We start from the raw sequence: 17,557 nt of genomic DNA, 5'->3' as shown, positions 1-17,557 counted from the left end.
TGAAATATTATTAACTGCAAATTTAGTGTATAGAATGGAAGCAATCAAATAAAATGTGAATCCACTGTAAATATTTTGAAGTAACTCACTGAAGAGGCATATAAAGGAATCCTGATTTTTGTAGTGTTATTTTATCATATCAACTTAAAGTTCCTCAACTTTCCCAAGTCCGTTAACAGGTTGAATTAATACTACATGCAAGGATGTGGGTAAATTATTTAATACGTGGGTTTATATTTTTAAGTTTCTATGAGTATGAAAAGTGATCCATACAGAGAGGTATGCAGATTGGAAAGGGTATTCATGTGTTGTCTATTTCAAATTCCTGCTCCAAGCAAGGACAGCATTGACTTGAGACCAGATTATGCAAGTGCTTTTCAGTCACATTTTTAATTCCAACTTTTAATACATAAAACCAGACTTTCCAAAAGTGTTCGTTCAGCTGAAGCCAACTATTCCATCATGGTTCCCTTGAAGCAGTGACTTGAAATGCATGTTGGACACCAGTGCTTGCAGGTGTACTGGTGAAATTGAGCAATAATATTTCTTAAGGAAGAAGTTAGGGAAGGCGTTTTGTCATACAGAACAGAGGAAAAGCCTTTAAGATACACTGCAAAAGGAGAGAGAGTTCCCACAAAAGCGCCAGGTGCTGTGCTAGAGTATTGGGAGAACTCTGCAGCACAAGGCCTTATGGTGACATACAGATGGGGAGAGGAGTCACTGGAGGCCTGGCACACTGAGAGGGATGTGGGGACTTGGGCAACAGCGAGTTCAGTGTGAGCCAGCAGTGTGCCCAGGCAGCGAGGAGAGCCAACTGTATCCCCTGGGTGCATCAAGCAGGGTGTCACCAGCCTGTCCAGGGAGGGGATTGTCCTGCTCTGCACTGTGCTGCTGTGGCCTCGCCTTGAGTGCTGGGTGCAGTTTTGGGTGCCACAGCACAGGAGGGACAGAGGAGGACAATGAGGGTGGTGAAGGGTTTGGAGGAGGAGTCGTACAAGGAGTGTCTGAAGTCCATAGGTTTGTTCAGTCTGGAGAAAAGGAGGCTGAGAGGAAAACTCATTGAATCACTTCAGTTGGAAGAGACCTTTAAGATCACAGAGTCCAACCACAGCCTAACCCTGCCTAGTCCACCTCTAGACCATGTCCCCAAGCACAATATCTTAATGCTTTTTAAATACCTGCAGGAATGGCGATTCCAGCACTTCCCTGGGCAGACTGTTCCAATACTTTAGCCTTTCAGTAAAGAAATTCTTCCTGATAGCTAATCTTCATCTTCCCTGGTGCAATCACGGAATCATAGGGGTTGGAAGGGACCTCAAGACATCTTCAAGTCCAACCCCCCTGCCAAAGCAACTCCCTAGTTCATACTGCAGAGATAGGCTCCCAGATAGGTCTTCATTATCTCCAGAGGAGACTCCACAACCCCCCAGGGCAGCCTCTTCCAGTGCTCTGTCACCCTCACTGTGTAAAAGCTCTTCCATATGTTGGTGCGGAACTTCCTATGTCCAACATGAAGTCATTGCCCCTTATCCTGTTGCCATGGACAACTTGAAACCATTTTATCTAGTCCTGTCACTTGTTACCTGAGAGAAGAGACGGACCCCTACCTCTCTCTACACCCTCCTTGCAGGTAGTTATGGAGAGAGAGAAGGTCTCTCCTCAGCCTCCTTTTCTCAAGACTAAAAAGACCCAGTTCCCCCAGCTGCTCCTCATAGGACCTGTGCTCCAAACCCTTCGCCAGCTTCGTTGCCCCTCTCTGGACACACTCTAGCATCTCAATCTCCTTCTTGTAGTGCGGGGTCCGAAACTGGACACAGTACTCACTCAAGGTCCAGCCTCACCAGAGCTGAGTATAACCGAACTATCGCTTCCCTACTCCTGCTAGTCACACTATTCCTGATACACGCCAGGATACTGTTGGCCTTCTTGGCCACCTGGGCTCGCTGCCATCTCATGTTCAGCTCGTTGTCAACTAACATCCCCAGGTTCTTCTCCTCTGGGAGCTCTCCAGCCACTCTGCCCCAAGCCTGTAGCGTTGCCTGGGGTTATTGTGACCAAAGTGCAAGACCCAGCACTTGGCCTTGTTGAACTCCGTGAAGTCGGCCTCCGCCCATCGATCCAGCCTGTCCAGATCCCTCTGCAGAGCCTTCCTGCCTTCCAGCAGATCAACACTCCAACACAATTTGGTGTCGCCTGCAAACTTACTAAAGGTGCACTCAATCCCCTCCTCCAGATCATTAATGAAGATGTTAAACAGGACCAGGCCCAGCACTGAGCCCTGGGTACCACCACTCGTGACCTGCTGCTGGCTCCATTCACTACAACTCTTTGGGCCCGGCCATTCAGCCAGTTTTTAACCTAGCAAAGAGTATACCCACCTAATCCATGAGCAGCTGGTTTCTCCAGGAGGATGCTGTGGGAGACAGTGTCGAAGGCTTTACTGATGTCCAGGTAGACAACATCTACAGCCTTCCCCTCATCCACTAAGCAGGTCACCTTGTCATAGAAGGTTGGTCAAGCACAATCTGCCTTTCATAAACCCACGCTGACTGGGCCTGATCGCCTGGTTGTCCTGCATGTGTTGCATGATGGTACTCAAGATGATTTGTTCCATCACCTTCCCCAGACTTCATCGTGGTCTATGGCGTCCTGAAGAGGGAGCAAAGGGACAGGTAGTGGTTGCCTTTTGGTGACCAATGATAGAACCTGAGGGAACAGCATGAAGCTGTACAGGGGAGGTTTAGGTTGGATGTTAGGAAGAGGTTCGTTGGGCACTGGAACAGGCTCCCCAAGGGAGGGGTCACAGCATCGAGCTTGGCTGAGTTCAGGAAGTGTCTGGACGATGCACTCAGTCATTTGCTGTGACCTGGCTGGTCCTTTGTGGAGCCAGGACTAGGAGCTGATGATCCTTACAGGTCCCTTCCCACTCAGGATATTTTGATTCTGTGATTTTACCACTAAGAGGTTTTCCCCTGCTGGAGACACATAAGATCTTTATTTAATCAAGAGCTGGTGGCATCTGTGTTTTAAGAGCAAATCTGATTTTAAGGGGTTAGATGAAACTGCATATTCAGAATTTCATTTCAGGTTTTTTTGTGAAGATCATTTGTGCTTACTTTCAGCACTTCAGTCTCTCCACAGACAATTTGGCAAATTGTGAACAAAAGCAGAGGGTGGGAAAGAAGCAAAAAATGGAATGTAGAAATTGGGAGGAAAAAAGCAGAAAAAAATTGATGATTAATGTTCTCAATTGCAACATATTATTAAAATTAAAAAACAGAAATGTCTAAATATTAGTATTTATGGAGGGCTTAATTTGGAAGTCTGTTTCTGAATTTATCTTTCAAAAGGTATTTCTAAACATAAGTTAAAATCACAAAACGTTTTAAGCCCAGCATACCCTTTCCCCCACCCCCCCACCCCCCCCCAATGATATTTAGAAAATAACAGCACCCAAAGGCCAGTTACTCTATTGCCTTCCTGAGCAGGAGAAACAAAGTGATCTGCATCTTCTCTTCAAACCAAGGCACCCTTTCAATGGATGCAAATGCCATCATACAGCAGTCTGATAGTGCAGTTACAGGGTTTATTAGTACTATTATTCAAATTGCTAATGAGTTGGCTGCAGTACACATTGCCTGCGGCAGCTAGATCTGTGTGAGATATTGTATAACTCCTGTTTTCAAAGTGCAGGGACAGAATGTGACTTGCACACACTGAAGTAATAAAATCAGGGGGGGATGGTTTAGCTCTTAGCTGAAGTTTTGAGTCTTGCTTGTATCTCACAGCTTTAAGCTTGGCACTAATGCAAGTCTGGAACAAAAGGGTTTATGGCAGAGGACTTGACTCTGCTCTCCGTAGGAAATTCATGTCTTTGCTCAAACTGAGTATCTAGAGCCAACAGGCTTAAACTGATCATCCTGATTCTTGCTTTTAAGATTCATACAGAGAAGAAAAACAGTATATTTGCTTTTGTTGCCACAATGAGTGCAGATTACTGGAATTTTTTATCCCTGAAATGGAATCCTGAAATTTTTAATGTACTATTTGAGCTTTCAAACACAGTATCTTGGAAGAAGCACTGCAATGCACAGTGGCATTGATTTCCAGCTCGTAGCTGGTGTCAGCACTATTCAGTACCAGTCAAAATGCCTGCGACACCTTTGATGTCCATACAGACCACTGATGTGTTTTATGCTTCTTACAGGTATCAGTCTAAACCTGTTGAAAAATACAAGCACAGGCAGGATTTGCAGAGACTCTTACCCATGGCCTAACTTTATGTATGCAAAATGAGACAGAAGAAAAAACAAGGATCTTTGAAACTATGTGCTTACCAGTGTGAGCACCTTGACAGGGAGGTACATGTCACTTTAACAGCTATTCTCACACAGTGAAGGGGAGGAGAAAACTTCTCATGTATCTACATGTGTTTCAGGATCTTAAAAATGCCTAGTGTTTTCTTTCAAGGGTAGGGTTTTTTTACTTTCCATTACCAGAAAAAAACCTGGCAAAAAGGCTGCTGTGATGCGTAACCATTCTGACATGCTTTGAAATTGTATTCTGTTTCGCTAATACAATATATCAATATATATATATATTTAATAAAAAGCAGCTACTCATCACCTCTATAAAGCCTACTTTGACCAAGAAAATTAACATGCCATGTTCTCTTTGGCCATTCAGTTTCACTGACTGCCAACATAATGTATTGTGTTGATGATGTTAAAGGGCTGTGTGATGTGGAGGATGACACAGTGGGATGTGCTAATATTACTCCCCTGGTGAGTTAAAACCAGCAAATGAATGAGAATGTACATTTTCTAGCATTTGTACAATCCCTACTTTTTCTCCATACTGTATAGATGCAGTGATGTGATACCTATTCTTTTCCACAGAAGTCACCTTTGTTTCAATTCTCCTTGGAAGTATACAAGGTGGCTTGGTGTGGGGCTTGTGTGGAACATGGCTTGATATAGGATTTTGTGAACAGCTTGAATTTTTACCAGAAAAAATGAAGCTTAAATTCTGATCCTCAATTGTAAGGAAAAAAGCCTGTATAGCAAGCCACAGATTTATCGATCTACTAACTTCAGTTCTTCCTTCTTTTAGAGAGAATATTTTCTACTTAACTGAAAGCACTTTCCACAAATTAGAGTTTCTGCTCTTTGTATGTTCTGCCTACATCTTTTCTGGGCCTCTTTGCTTGATAACTTGTCTAGCTTCTCTTTAGTTATTCCACCTTCCTCTTGTCTTTTTTTTTTCTCCTTGCTTTTTATAGTCACCTTTTCTGTTTGTCCTTTATGTCTTTCCAGCGAAATCCCCATATCCTGTTCTCTTCTGTGTTTCCTGAGCTGAAGGTCTAGCTGGGTCCTCAGCTGTGTGCATAATGCTGCCCGTTGTGTTCCATAGAGCATCTGCCAAAATTTATCACCAGAAGACACAAATTGACCTTTAGTCTGACACTGTAATTTTTGATCTGCGCTGGTGAATTCACAGGATGATGAATCTTCCGTTAACACTTAAGATGAATCACACTGAAAGCTGTGTAGCTCAGTCACATTGGAATGTTATTCTGTTAGCAGTTCTTGTTTTTACACATATATATATGGATACATTAGAACTATAACAGAAAATATGTAGAAATATAGTAACTCTGTAGGGATAGGCATGCTGATGTTGCAAAGTAATGTTTGTTTCTTATTCTTTGTAGTTCTTCAGGCAATCTTCTGAAAGGTGCCTAACCTTTTGTATCTATGCTGTTTGTCTGCAATGTGTTTTACTTTAATAGCTGAAGCAAAAGAACTGCTCATTAGGAAGGGAATTATCATTCCAAATGGTTTGACCCTGGAGACCAGATGCCCACCAAACCTGCTCTATCACTCCGTTTTTCAGCTGGACAAGAGAAAAAACATCTATTGAGAGGCTTAGGAGTCGAGATAAGGACAGGGAGAGATCATTCCACAATCAGTGTCATGGGCAAAACAGACTCAACACAGAATAAAGGAAAGAAACTCTCTCATTTTTTACACTGCACTGCACACCCAGTGACACCAGAGTTGGGTAATGAGAAGTATGACCAAATCTTAAAGTACTCCCTTCTTAGCAGATTTCACTTTAGTCGTGATTTCACTCCCTTCTTCCCCCTCATTGTGGCACAGGGAGGGGCAGGGACTGAGGCAGTGGGGGTTTTGGTCAGTTCCTCACAAGTTGTTTTCCTTCTTAGCTGGGGGGGAGGCATTCCTCACACCCTTCCCCTGCTCCAGTGTGGGGTCCCAACCACAGGAGACAGTTCTCCGTGAACTTCTCCAACATGAGTCCTTTCCACACAGGACTTCAGCTCTTCACCAGCTGTCCCAGAGTGGGTCACTTCTGTGGGGTGCAGTCATAAGTCATAGAATGTCTCTCAATCTCTCAGGTCCAGATTGCTCCAGCACTGGGTCACACACACACACACACACACACACACACACACACACACACACACACACACACACACACACACACACACACACCAGCAAACCTGTTCCAGTGTGGATCTCTGTCATATATCTCTGCATCTCTGTTTCTCTCCACAGGCTGCAAGTGCTGGCAGAGGGTCCAACACAAGTAACAGCATCTTCTATATGTCTCCACCTGCTCCAGTGTGTGACCTCTCCACAGGCTGCAGGTGGGGTCTCAACCTTTTCCATGGGCTGCAGGGGGACACCCGCTTCACCATGGGTTTCTCCATGGGCTGCAGGGGCATCTTTCCCTCCATTACTGGGGCATCTCCTCTCCCCCTTCCCTGGCTGTGCTTCCTTATATCTTTTCACTCCCTGGTGGCAAAAAGCGACTGCTTGTGGTTATTTCCTCCTGAATGTGATTCCCAGAGGCGCTGTGACCATCACTGATGGGCTCAGCCTTGGTCAGCAATGGCTCTGGCCTTGAGCTGGCTGGTGTTTGCTCTGTCAGGCCTGCAGAGAGCTTCTGGTTGCTTCTTACAGAAGCCACCCTGCAGCCCCCCTCCTCCACCAGAACCTTGCCATGCAAAATGACAACACAAGAACTGGAACAGATTCATGTCTGGGATTATAAAAATCTGGCTGTGGCAAAAAAAATATTTGTACTCTCAGTGATGAAGATTAAAGTTCTCATTTCCCAGAAGCTGTTGCACTTAGATTTTATTCCTAAACTCCTCAGAAGAATGAGCAGTTATTTTTTCTGTGGCTGCACCTGTGAAGAAGCATGTGATTGAGAGGAGCTTGAACAGTAAGTATTTTTTTGGTCCCCACTGGCTTTTCAGGGTCTGTTTGACTTTTTTTGGGGGGGGGGATTTTTGTTAATTACTGTATTTAACTGCAGTCATGGCTTACTGCTGCTTGCAGCGTGGTCACAGGTGGCTTCTGTTCTTGGGTTTGCTGAGGCACTATTTTCTGTCTGTCTGTGGTGGTTTTGGATAGGATAGAGTTAATGTTCTTCATCGTAGCTGGTGTGGGGCTGTGTTTTGGACTTATGCTGGAAACAGTGCTGATAATACAGGATGCTTTTTTTACTGCTGAGTGGGGCTTACACAGAGCCAAGTCCTTTTCTGCTTCTCACCACACTCCACCAGTGAGGAGGCTGCAGGTGCACAAGAAGATGGGAGGGGATACAGCTGGGACAGCTGACCTCAACTGACCACAAGAATAGTCCATACTGTGTGATGCCATGGTTAGTATACAAGGGGCTTGGAGAAAAGGGGGGTGACAGCAGCATTCAGAGTAATGGCATTTGTCTGCCCACATCATCATGACACATGATGATGTGCTGCTTTCCTAGGGATGGCTGAACTGCTCATGGGAAGGGGTGAATTAATTCCTTGTCTCAATTTGTGTGCACGGATTTTGCTTGACCTACAAAATTGTCTTTACCTCAACCTGTGAGTTTTCTCACTTTGACTCTTCTGATTCTCTTCCCCAGTCCACCAGGGGAGGAATGAATGAGCAGCTGGCTATGTGAGGCTTAGTTGGCAGCTGGAGTTAAACCACGATACCTCTGTGTCCATTTCTCTTTTTCCCACTGGAGTTCTGGCTTAGCACCTCACAACTGGCCACTCTTCAAGTTCCGCAAGCAGTATCTCGCCATGAACAGGGGACTTTGTCCAGGCTAAATCCCTGCTGGAGAATTACCATGAGGGCTATAACAGTATAATCAAATTGTCTAACCAGATCAAGCAGAGAAACATCATAATGCTACTACCCTGATAATTTTGGGGCAACTCTGTTTCTGATTAATTATAAAATGGTTGGTAGTAATTAGGTTTAATGGACATGTAGCCTTGGTGATTGACTACATAGCAAATTACCAACGTTAAAATTGAGTAATACGAGATACATTGCAAGAAAAAAAAAAAAAGATTAAAAAGAGCCGTATTTTTGCAACAATTACACAACAGGATGGTTTTGCACTGCGGGAAAAACAATGTTGTGTTGTTCATGTTTCTCCTGCTCTGCCTTGTAGTGTTAAGCTGAGGTTGTTTTCTTTGCATCCATTACTTCCATGGTGCTCACTTCTCCACATGAGAAGTCTTCCTAAGCCCTCTTCTGTTACTCTCGTTCATTTATTCTGTTCCTGTGGATTATATGGATTGGGAGCTTTGAAACACAGCTGTTAATTTCTTTGACAAATTTTCTGAGGTGGATCAAAACATCACTGACTTTTCAAGATGTTCCTAAAATCCACTCATTCTTTGATATATGAAAAGAACAGTAGAGTGTCTGGTTTCTGTTCAGATTTTTAAAAACCTCCATAAAAAGAAAGCCCTTATTGGGATTCTGTGTATAAATAAGACCAGGGAGTATATGTGACTAGAAATCAGTTTTTATTTGCACAAAACCACACAAACCAACCTTTTATGTTTCCTGAGCTTCAAGATGCATGCTCAAAGAAAACAAAGGCTACATTAAAATCTCCAAAATTATAATGCCAACAATGTAGAGGAAAAAAGTCTCCACTGAAAGACGGTAGGTACATACATGTCAGGTATATTTGGAAATAGAATTTTTTGTTAATCTTCTGAGACTCTGTGTTTTATAAAAAATTGGCTAAACCATTATATCAAAATCTTGCAAGACCTATTTACACTTTAGGTTTGATAGATATGCTTGAAATCCTGATGAGTGTGTATTGATAGTGTAGGATTCTGTGATGGGTTGACCTTGGCTGGAGGCCAGGTGCCCACCAAGCTGTTCTGTCACTCCCCCTTTTCAACAACCTGGAGGAAAAATAGAATAAAAATCTCATGGGTCAAAGTTAGGACAGGGAGAGATCACTCACCAGTTACTGTCAGGGGCAAACCAGACTCAATTTAGAAAAAAATTAATCTAATTTATTACCAAACAAAATAAAGCAATGAGAAATTAAACCAAATATTAAAACATGTTCCCTACCCCTCCCTTCTTCCAGGGTTCAACTTCACTCCGGACTTCTTTCTCTTGTCCCCCCCAGCAGCATGGGAGGATGGGGAATGGGGGCTTCGGTTAGTTCATCAAGTAGTCTCTGTCGCTCCTTCCTCCTCAGGGGGAGGAGTCCTCATACTCTTCCTCTGCTCCAGCACAGGGTTTCACCCACAGGAGACAGTCCTTCATTAACTTCTTCAATATGAGTCCTTCACACAGGCCACTGTTCACCATCTGCTCCAGTGTGGCTCCCTTTCCACAGGGTGCAGACCTTCAGGACCATACTGCTCCAGCATGAACCCCCCACCAGGTCACAAGTTCTGCCAGCAAACCTGCTACAGCATGAGCTCCTTTCTCCATGGGGCCACAGGACCTGCCAGAAGATTGCTCCAGCATGGGGTCTCCACAGAGTCATTTCTTCCTTCAGGGTGTCTTCATCGTCTCCAGCGTGTGGTCTTCCACAGACTGTATTGTTTATATCTGCTCCTCTGTGGTCCTCCACAGGCTTCAGAGGACAACCTGTGTTACTGTTGTCATCACAACGAAAAAGTAGTGAAGATGCAATGTTCTCATATTAATTCTTACCTGTAGGCACATGTATTCTGGATTGTGCCCAAAATTTTATTGCAGGTGTAGACTGTGTATGATGATAATTTTTCAAGTCAACTGATGTGTCCATGCATAATCCTGCATAAGTCCCTGCAAAGGCTGCCACTTGAACTAGTGTCACATTTCCCTGATAATCCAATGTATGCTCATCCCTGTCAAAAACAATTTCTGACCTATCAACACACCTTCAAGCACATGTTCACTGGGATTTCCCTTTTCTGCGCTGAGCATAGCCATAAATTAATTACTAGCTAGTTAGATGTCAGCTCACAATTTTGTAACAGTGGGTGCAGGATGGAAACTTCAGGGGTTTATTTCCTTTTTTTATACCTGGAACATCGACCGAATCTGTGGACTTACACAACAGGTAACATGCTGTTGGTACGTACAGTATTGATGCTATAGTAGGGATAGGCAGTCAAGTATTTATAGCCATGATTTGCTGTAGAACAGAGGAGAAGTTCTGCAACAAGAACAGCCCTGGGGAAAGGACTGTTTTGTTACTCTGGAAACATGGGCAGCGACAATAGCTAGCTGGAGAACAGAGCTGCCAGCACTTGGATAGAAGGGAGACACTGACACGGAATAAAAACATCCAGCTAGCAATCTCTGAGAAAGCTATGCTGACCTGTCAATGTCCTCCAGAGATTGTGACAGATTAGGCTTTGTCATTCACAAAAATTTGCAAAAACCAAGACCACTAACTCTGTCCTTCACTGGGTTTTGATTATTTTGTGGAGGACAGACATCATCCTGCTGATCTGTAGTTTTCTGGTTGTCCCCTGAAAGACTCTTGAAAAATGTGTTCATGGCACTTTTTCCACTTCCTAATCTTTAGGTACCAATGAATTTTTTGAGTGGCGATGTACTAAAGCCACTTAATTCAACTATTTCATTGCCTGAGCTTCTTTAAAGAATGTGGCAGTTACTTGTTTGTTCCATAAACTCTTGTTGCTGCCCAAGTTGATATATCCCCCCTACAGAGAAGTTTTGAAAATGCTGCAAGCCCTTCCACCGTGATCACACACAGAGATAACTTACCTGTCTTCTGATCATGCCAGGTTTTCTGCCATCCTCTTTATGTCCTGATGATCTGTTGGTGCTGTAAGTTCGCTGACAGGCTTCCTGTTCCTGCTCTATTGGAGTGATTGGTTTCTTATGTCCCCTGTGAGCACTCTTATCTCCCTAGCCCACCTTACTGTGTGTTCCACATTTTGTCTGTCTCTGTTTATGGTGGCATCTGTTTGTCTTTGGAATGGAACAAGAATTTTTCAAAAGGTGTTTTTTAACAATTCCTTTTTCTGTGCCATTAAAGGGGGTCAAGGGGGAGGGCAGGGCGGGGTGGGAGAAGAGGGGAGAAAAGGGAAAGGGAAAGGGAAGGGGAAAAGGAAAGGGAAAGGGAAAAGTGTAGCACAAAACTTACAGGCAAAAAGGTGCCTCAACTACTGGGGATCACTCAGACATTTAAATGTGGTTGCCAACCAGTGGCAAACATCAAGTGCACGGCAAGATGTGGGAAATGAATCATGGCTATTGATCTGTAGGCTCTATAGTATAATTCAGGGAAGTGAGTTTTGTTTGAGAGTCCTGGTGCAATTAGAACAGTACTACTTCCATCTAATTTTTGGAGGATGTGGTTATATCACTACAAAAGGGTTAGCACCACTTGAGCCTCACCCTTTGAAGAATAGACTGTGTCTTTGTAGCTGCAATTTTTTTCTGAGAGTTGCACCTGTATGACTGGAAAACTCACATGCCTGTCACTGCAATGTTTTTCCAAGTGTTACACCACATCATTCTCTTCTCAGACTATAGCATTGAACTGCAGAAGCAGCACTGTCATGAGGTCCCCAAGCTGTTCTGTTTCCCCAGGACAGGGTCACACAGAGCTATCTTTAAAAATGTGTTACTTGTGACCTCAGCAGTTGCAGAGCTGCCACTGTCCTCCGAGGGCAACCTCCTCTGACCTTCCACACCTTGTGGCTTCAGCAGTTCTGCAGACCTGCTTTCTGAGGTCTGACCCTGAGCTCCCTCCTTGGACTGCAGCCCAGCATTTGCCCAGCTGCCTGCAGATGATGTGCAGGCAGAGCTCATTGTATTTCAGTTGTCTTTCATAGAAAGTTGTTCTCATGTCTCACTTTCCTCTCTGCAAGGTGAGACATTTCTTTATGAATGTTTTTTTTTTGCTTCCTTTCATCCATCCACATAGGGTTTCATTTCCTAGACATCTGAGAAGTTTTATTATTCCGCTCTGGTTGACTTCTAGATTTTTTTTCTTAAGAATTTGTAACAATTTTAAATGTAATTACAAGTGGCATATGTTATGCAATAAAAAACCCATGAGTTTAGACAAAATAAATAAGGGACTGTTGATTAGAAATAAATTTAGAAGTCTATTATTTTGGCTGATAGCCTTGCCATCTGCTAAAGTTAATCATCAGGTTTTGCCCATGAAAAATACTTAGATTTATTATCTGACAACAAACACAGTTCCCAAACAGGAGGAGATGGAAATCTGCATGCAGACAAGGGGGTATGACCTAGTTGCAATTACAGAGACTTGGTGGGACAACTCTCATGACTGGACTGTGGCCATGGGTAGCTGTGTCCTTTTTAGGAAAGACAGGCCAACAAGGAGAGGAGGTGGAGTTGTTTTTTTGTGTGAAAGAGCAACTAGAATGTATTGACTTCTGTCCAGGGGCGGACAAAGAGTTGAGAGTTTGAGGGTGAGAGTCAAAGAACAGGCTAGCATGGGTGATACTGTTGTGGGTGTTGAGTACAGGCTGCCTGATCAAGTGGAGGAAGCTGATGAGGCAGCTGATAGTAGCCTTGTAATCACAGGCCCTAAATCTTATGGGGGATTTTAGTTACCCAGATATTTGCTGGAACGCTGGCACAGCCAGCTGGCCAGTCCAGGAGGTTCCTCCAGTGCATTGACAATAACTTCCTAATGCAAGTGGTGGATGAGCCTACTAGAAGAGAAGCACTGGTGGATCTTGTACTTACTAACAAGGAGGGACTGGTTGAAGAGAATATCAAGTAGACTGCAAGCCTGGACTTCAGCAGGGCCAACTTTGGCCTCTTCAGGCAATCACTGGGGGAAATCCCATGGGACAGAGTACTGCAAGGAAAAGGGGCCCAAGATAGTTGGTCCATATTCAAGGGCCACTTCTTCCAAGCTCAAGATCAGAGCATCCCGATGGGAAAGAAGTCAAGAAAGGGAGGCAGAAGACCCACGTGGGTAAACACAGGACTGCTGGGCAAACTTAAATGGAAGAAGAGAATCTACAGGTCATGGAAGGAGGGGATGGCCACTTGGGAGGAATATAAAACTGATGTCAGGGCATGTAGGGTGGAAACTAGGAAAGCTAGGGCATCTTTGGAATTTAACCTTGCAAGGCAGACCAAGGACAAAAGAAATTGCTTCTTCAAGTACACTGCAGATAAAACTAATGCTAGAGGCAATGTAGGCCCTCTGCTGAATGAGGTGGGTGCCCTGGTGACAGAGGACAGTAAGAAGGAGGAGTTACTTGATACCACCTTTGCCTCTGTCTACGCGGCTGGAGACTGTTTGCAAGAGCCCCACATGGCTGAAGCCCCAGAGGAAGTCAGGATGAACGATGAGTCTGCCTCAGTTGATGAGTATTGGGTCAGGGATGAATTAAGCCATCTGGACATCCATAAATCCATGGGTTCTGATGGGATGCACCTGAGGGTGCTGAGGGAGCTGGTGGAAGTCAGTGCCAGGCCACTATCCCTCATCTTTGCTAAATCCTGGGAAACAGAAGAGGTGCCTGAGGACTGGAGGAAAGCAAATGTTACTCCAGTCTTCAAAAAGGGCAAGAAGGAGGACTACAGATCCGCCAGCCCCACTTCCATCCCTGGGAAGGTGATGGAAAGATCCTCAGTGCTGCCTCTTGGCACATCAAGGATAAGGGGGTTGTTAAGAGCAGTCAACATGGTTTTACCAAGGGGAACTCATGTTTGACTAATGTGATAGCCTTTCAGGAGGATATAACCAGGTGGATAGATGATGCTAGGTCTACCTTGACCTCAGTAAAGCATTTGACACTATCTCCCACAGCATCCTCATGGCTAAACTGAGGAAGCATGGTCTAGAAGATTGGAGAGCTGATTGAAGGGAAGAAGCCAGCAAGTTTTGATCAATGGGACAGAGTCTGTCTGGAGGTCTGTACCTAGTGGAGTCCCCCAGGCTCCAGTACTTGGCCCTGTACTATTCAATATATTTACTGATGACCTGGATGAGGAAATAGTGTACAGTCAGCAAGTTTGCTGACAACACGAAACTGGGAGAGGTGGCTGCCACACCAAAGGGCTGTGCTGCCATTCAGCAAGACTTAGACAGGCTGGAGAGCTGGGCAGGAAGAAGTTTAATGAGATTTAACAAGAGCAAATGTAGGGCCTTGCATCTAGGGAGGAACAACCCCAGGTACCAGTACAGGTTGAGGACCAGTCAGTTGGAGAGCAGCACAGGTAAGAGGGACCTGGGGGTCCTGCTGGATAGCAGGATGACCATGAGCCAGCAATGTGCCCTCATCCATGAAGAAGGCCAATGGCATCCTAGGGTGTATTAGAAGGGGTGTGGTCAGTAGGCTGAGAGAGGTCCTTCTTCCTCTCTAACCTGCCCTGGTGAGACCGCACCTGGAATATCAGGTCCAGTTCTGGACCCCTCAATTCAAGAAGGACACAGAACTCCTTGAAAGAGTCCAACACAGGGCCATCAAGGTGATGATGATGGGAGTGGAACACCTTCCTTATGAAGAAAGGTGTAGGGATCTGGGTCTCTTTAGCTTGGAGAAGTCTGAGGGGTGATCTCATTAATGTTTAGAAATGTGTATAAGGGAAGGCAGGAGGACAGAGTCAGGCTCTTCTCAGTGATGGACAGTGATAGGACAAGGGGCAACAGATGCAAGGTGGAGAATAAGAATTTCCATGTCAATGTAAGAGAATTCCAGTGATGGAGCACTGGGACAGGCTGCCCAGAGAGGCTGTGGAGTCTCCTTCTCTGGAGACATTTAAACTCCACCTGGATGCTCTGGCAGGGGGTTGGACTAGATGATCATTCAAGGTTCCTTCCAACTCCTAACGTTCTGTGATTCTGTGATTTCCAATCTCATGGTGTATCACACAGGCAATATGAAGTTTTGTTTTGACATTCATAAGTTAGTTCTTTGTTTGCCCCTTTTTACTCTAACACTTCAATTATTTCTAATTTTCTGTATTTACTCATATGACTTTCTGTGATCTGGAAGATCTGAAAGAAAAAAAGTCACTAAAAAACCATCACCACAAACTATGTAGCTGTGACTTTATCCTATCAAATATGTACCTGCATGCCTTCTCAATTGGATAGATCGTCCTTCTAGAAAAATTCCCAGTGTAAAAAGGTTTAAGAACTAAGAACATTTTGCATCTTAATTATCTTATAAAGACTTGTTTCTTCTTTAGACTGGATCTTTAAAGAACCCATCTATAATTAAGGCCCATTAGGGCTAAAATTTTAATTAAGCCACTCAGAAAAAAAGTGGAAACCTTCAGATGGTGATATCTATGGAGAATTTTATTTCTTGTTTATACATGTATTAATACTAAAGCATAAATAAATGTATCTCTGTTTGGTTTCTGAGAAAATAAAATCAGACAAAATAAGTAATTTTAATAAATACTGCAGAGAAGAGCTTTACTCAAGAATAAGAAATGCTGGAAGAATTGCAAAGTGTCTGCTGGATTTCTCCAAAGGCAAGTTTGAAACAAGGAATTTTCCAGATGAAACAAAGAATCAAATTCTCCTGAGAGAGACCAAGTATTAGCAGAGTAATCTACGTCTCCAATTTTTAATGTCCGATAAAAGACAATTTTAAAATAATTGCTATGAAAGCTGATTAAATATGTACTTTGGGTATATTTCTTCAGATAAAAATGTCTCATTTTCACTAAAAAAAAAGTAATTTTTAATTTTTTCCTGATTTTATTACAGTATCAGCTTGCAAGTTTTTCTACTGAAAAACCTACACAATGTAAAGTTATATACTGCGTGTGTATATATATAAATATATATCTATATTTAAGAAAACCCACCATATAAAATTGGTGAATGATTAATAGAGAAATGTATATATATATTTGGAGACTACACCATTTAGATGTAGTGTCTGGTGAGTTTAGGATGACACATTCTTCAAGGATATGTCACATTCTTCAAGAACAAAAAACTTCAATTTTGAGCACTTGACAGGCAGGAATTTTAACAAAGAGAACGCCTTTGTCTGTTTAACTGTTAGCAATTTGTCATCTAACCTTGCCCAAAAGTCTAAACATTTAGTAATTTGTAAGAAGGAGGCTTTCCCTGCCTGTACTGTGCCAAACAGGAAGAAGGAAAGCCACAGGAATGTACCTGTTAGAGATGACTCCCAAGGACTCTGCATAAAAATACATTACAAGGAGACCAGCTTTGTACTCACTATCTGACCTGTGACCCCCTGGAGACCATTTCAATTGCCCACGCACAAGAAATGGGACCAACCAGATAGGTGCGTGACTGGCACTAAATATTTTGTGTCTGCTGCTGCAAGAACTCTGAGGTCTGCTGTGCTCAGGATCCGGTTTGGCAGATGATACAGAAGCAGGACTCTGCTGAGGCTAAAGGAGGTCTTAGTACAGTTATGGTAATTCTTATGAGACCTTTCGTAACCAACCACAAAATAAAGCAAATAACACTGTAGATTATTTGAGTGGGAGTTCGATGCATCATCAAGCTGTAGTTCTTCAGGGACTGGCAGCCATCCACTCTCAGTAAATACATTAGGACTCGGAATTATTCAACACTTACACAAATCCGTGGGTGGAATCCAGAAAATGGGAATAAAACAAGGATTAGAGTAAGTGGACACCTGCACATTGGATGTTTACACCAGCAAATTAAAAAAAAAAAAAAGTAATGTGGCAAAAAACCCAAACCCATCTTAGTCAGAAATAGTTAACATCTGGTAGAGTTACTAATTTTAACTTTGTGGTGGGTTGACCTTGGCTGTCCATCAGGTGATCACCAAGCCAGTCTTTCACTTCTCAACAGTATCAGGGGAAGAAATATCTGTTGCATCTTGTTCTTCCAGTGGCTGCCGGGGGACAGCCTGCCACACCATGGTCTTCTCCAGGTGCTGCAGGATGATCTCTGCTGTGGCTCTTGGAGCACATCTTTTCCCTCCTTCTGCACTGACCTTGTCTGCAGGGCTGCTCCTCTCACATATTCTCTCTCATCTCTCACAGCTGCTGTTGTGCAGCTTGTTCTTCTTTTTAGCCTTTCTTCAGTACATTACCCCAGAGGTGCTACCACTGTCATTAATGGGCTCAGCTTCCATCAGTGGTGGATCTGTCTTGGAGCCAACTGGCATTGGTTCTATTGAACATGGGGGAAACTTCTGTTCTCTTCTTACAGAGAGCACTCCTGCAACCCTCTCACTTCCAAAACTTTGCCACGTAAAGGCAGTACAAGCTTGCAGGTTCCTTGC

The sequence above is a fragment of the Gallinula chloropus genome, assembly GCF_964237585.1.
Source record: "Gallinula chloropus genome assembly, chromosome: Z".
Classification (NCBI taxonomy): domain Eukaryota; kingdom Metazoa; phylum Chordata; class Aves; order Gruiformes; family Rallidae; genus Gallinula; species Gallinula chloropus.
Note: the sequence above shows the minus strand (reverse complement) of the source record.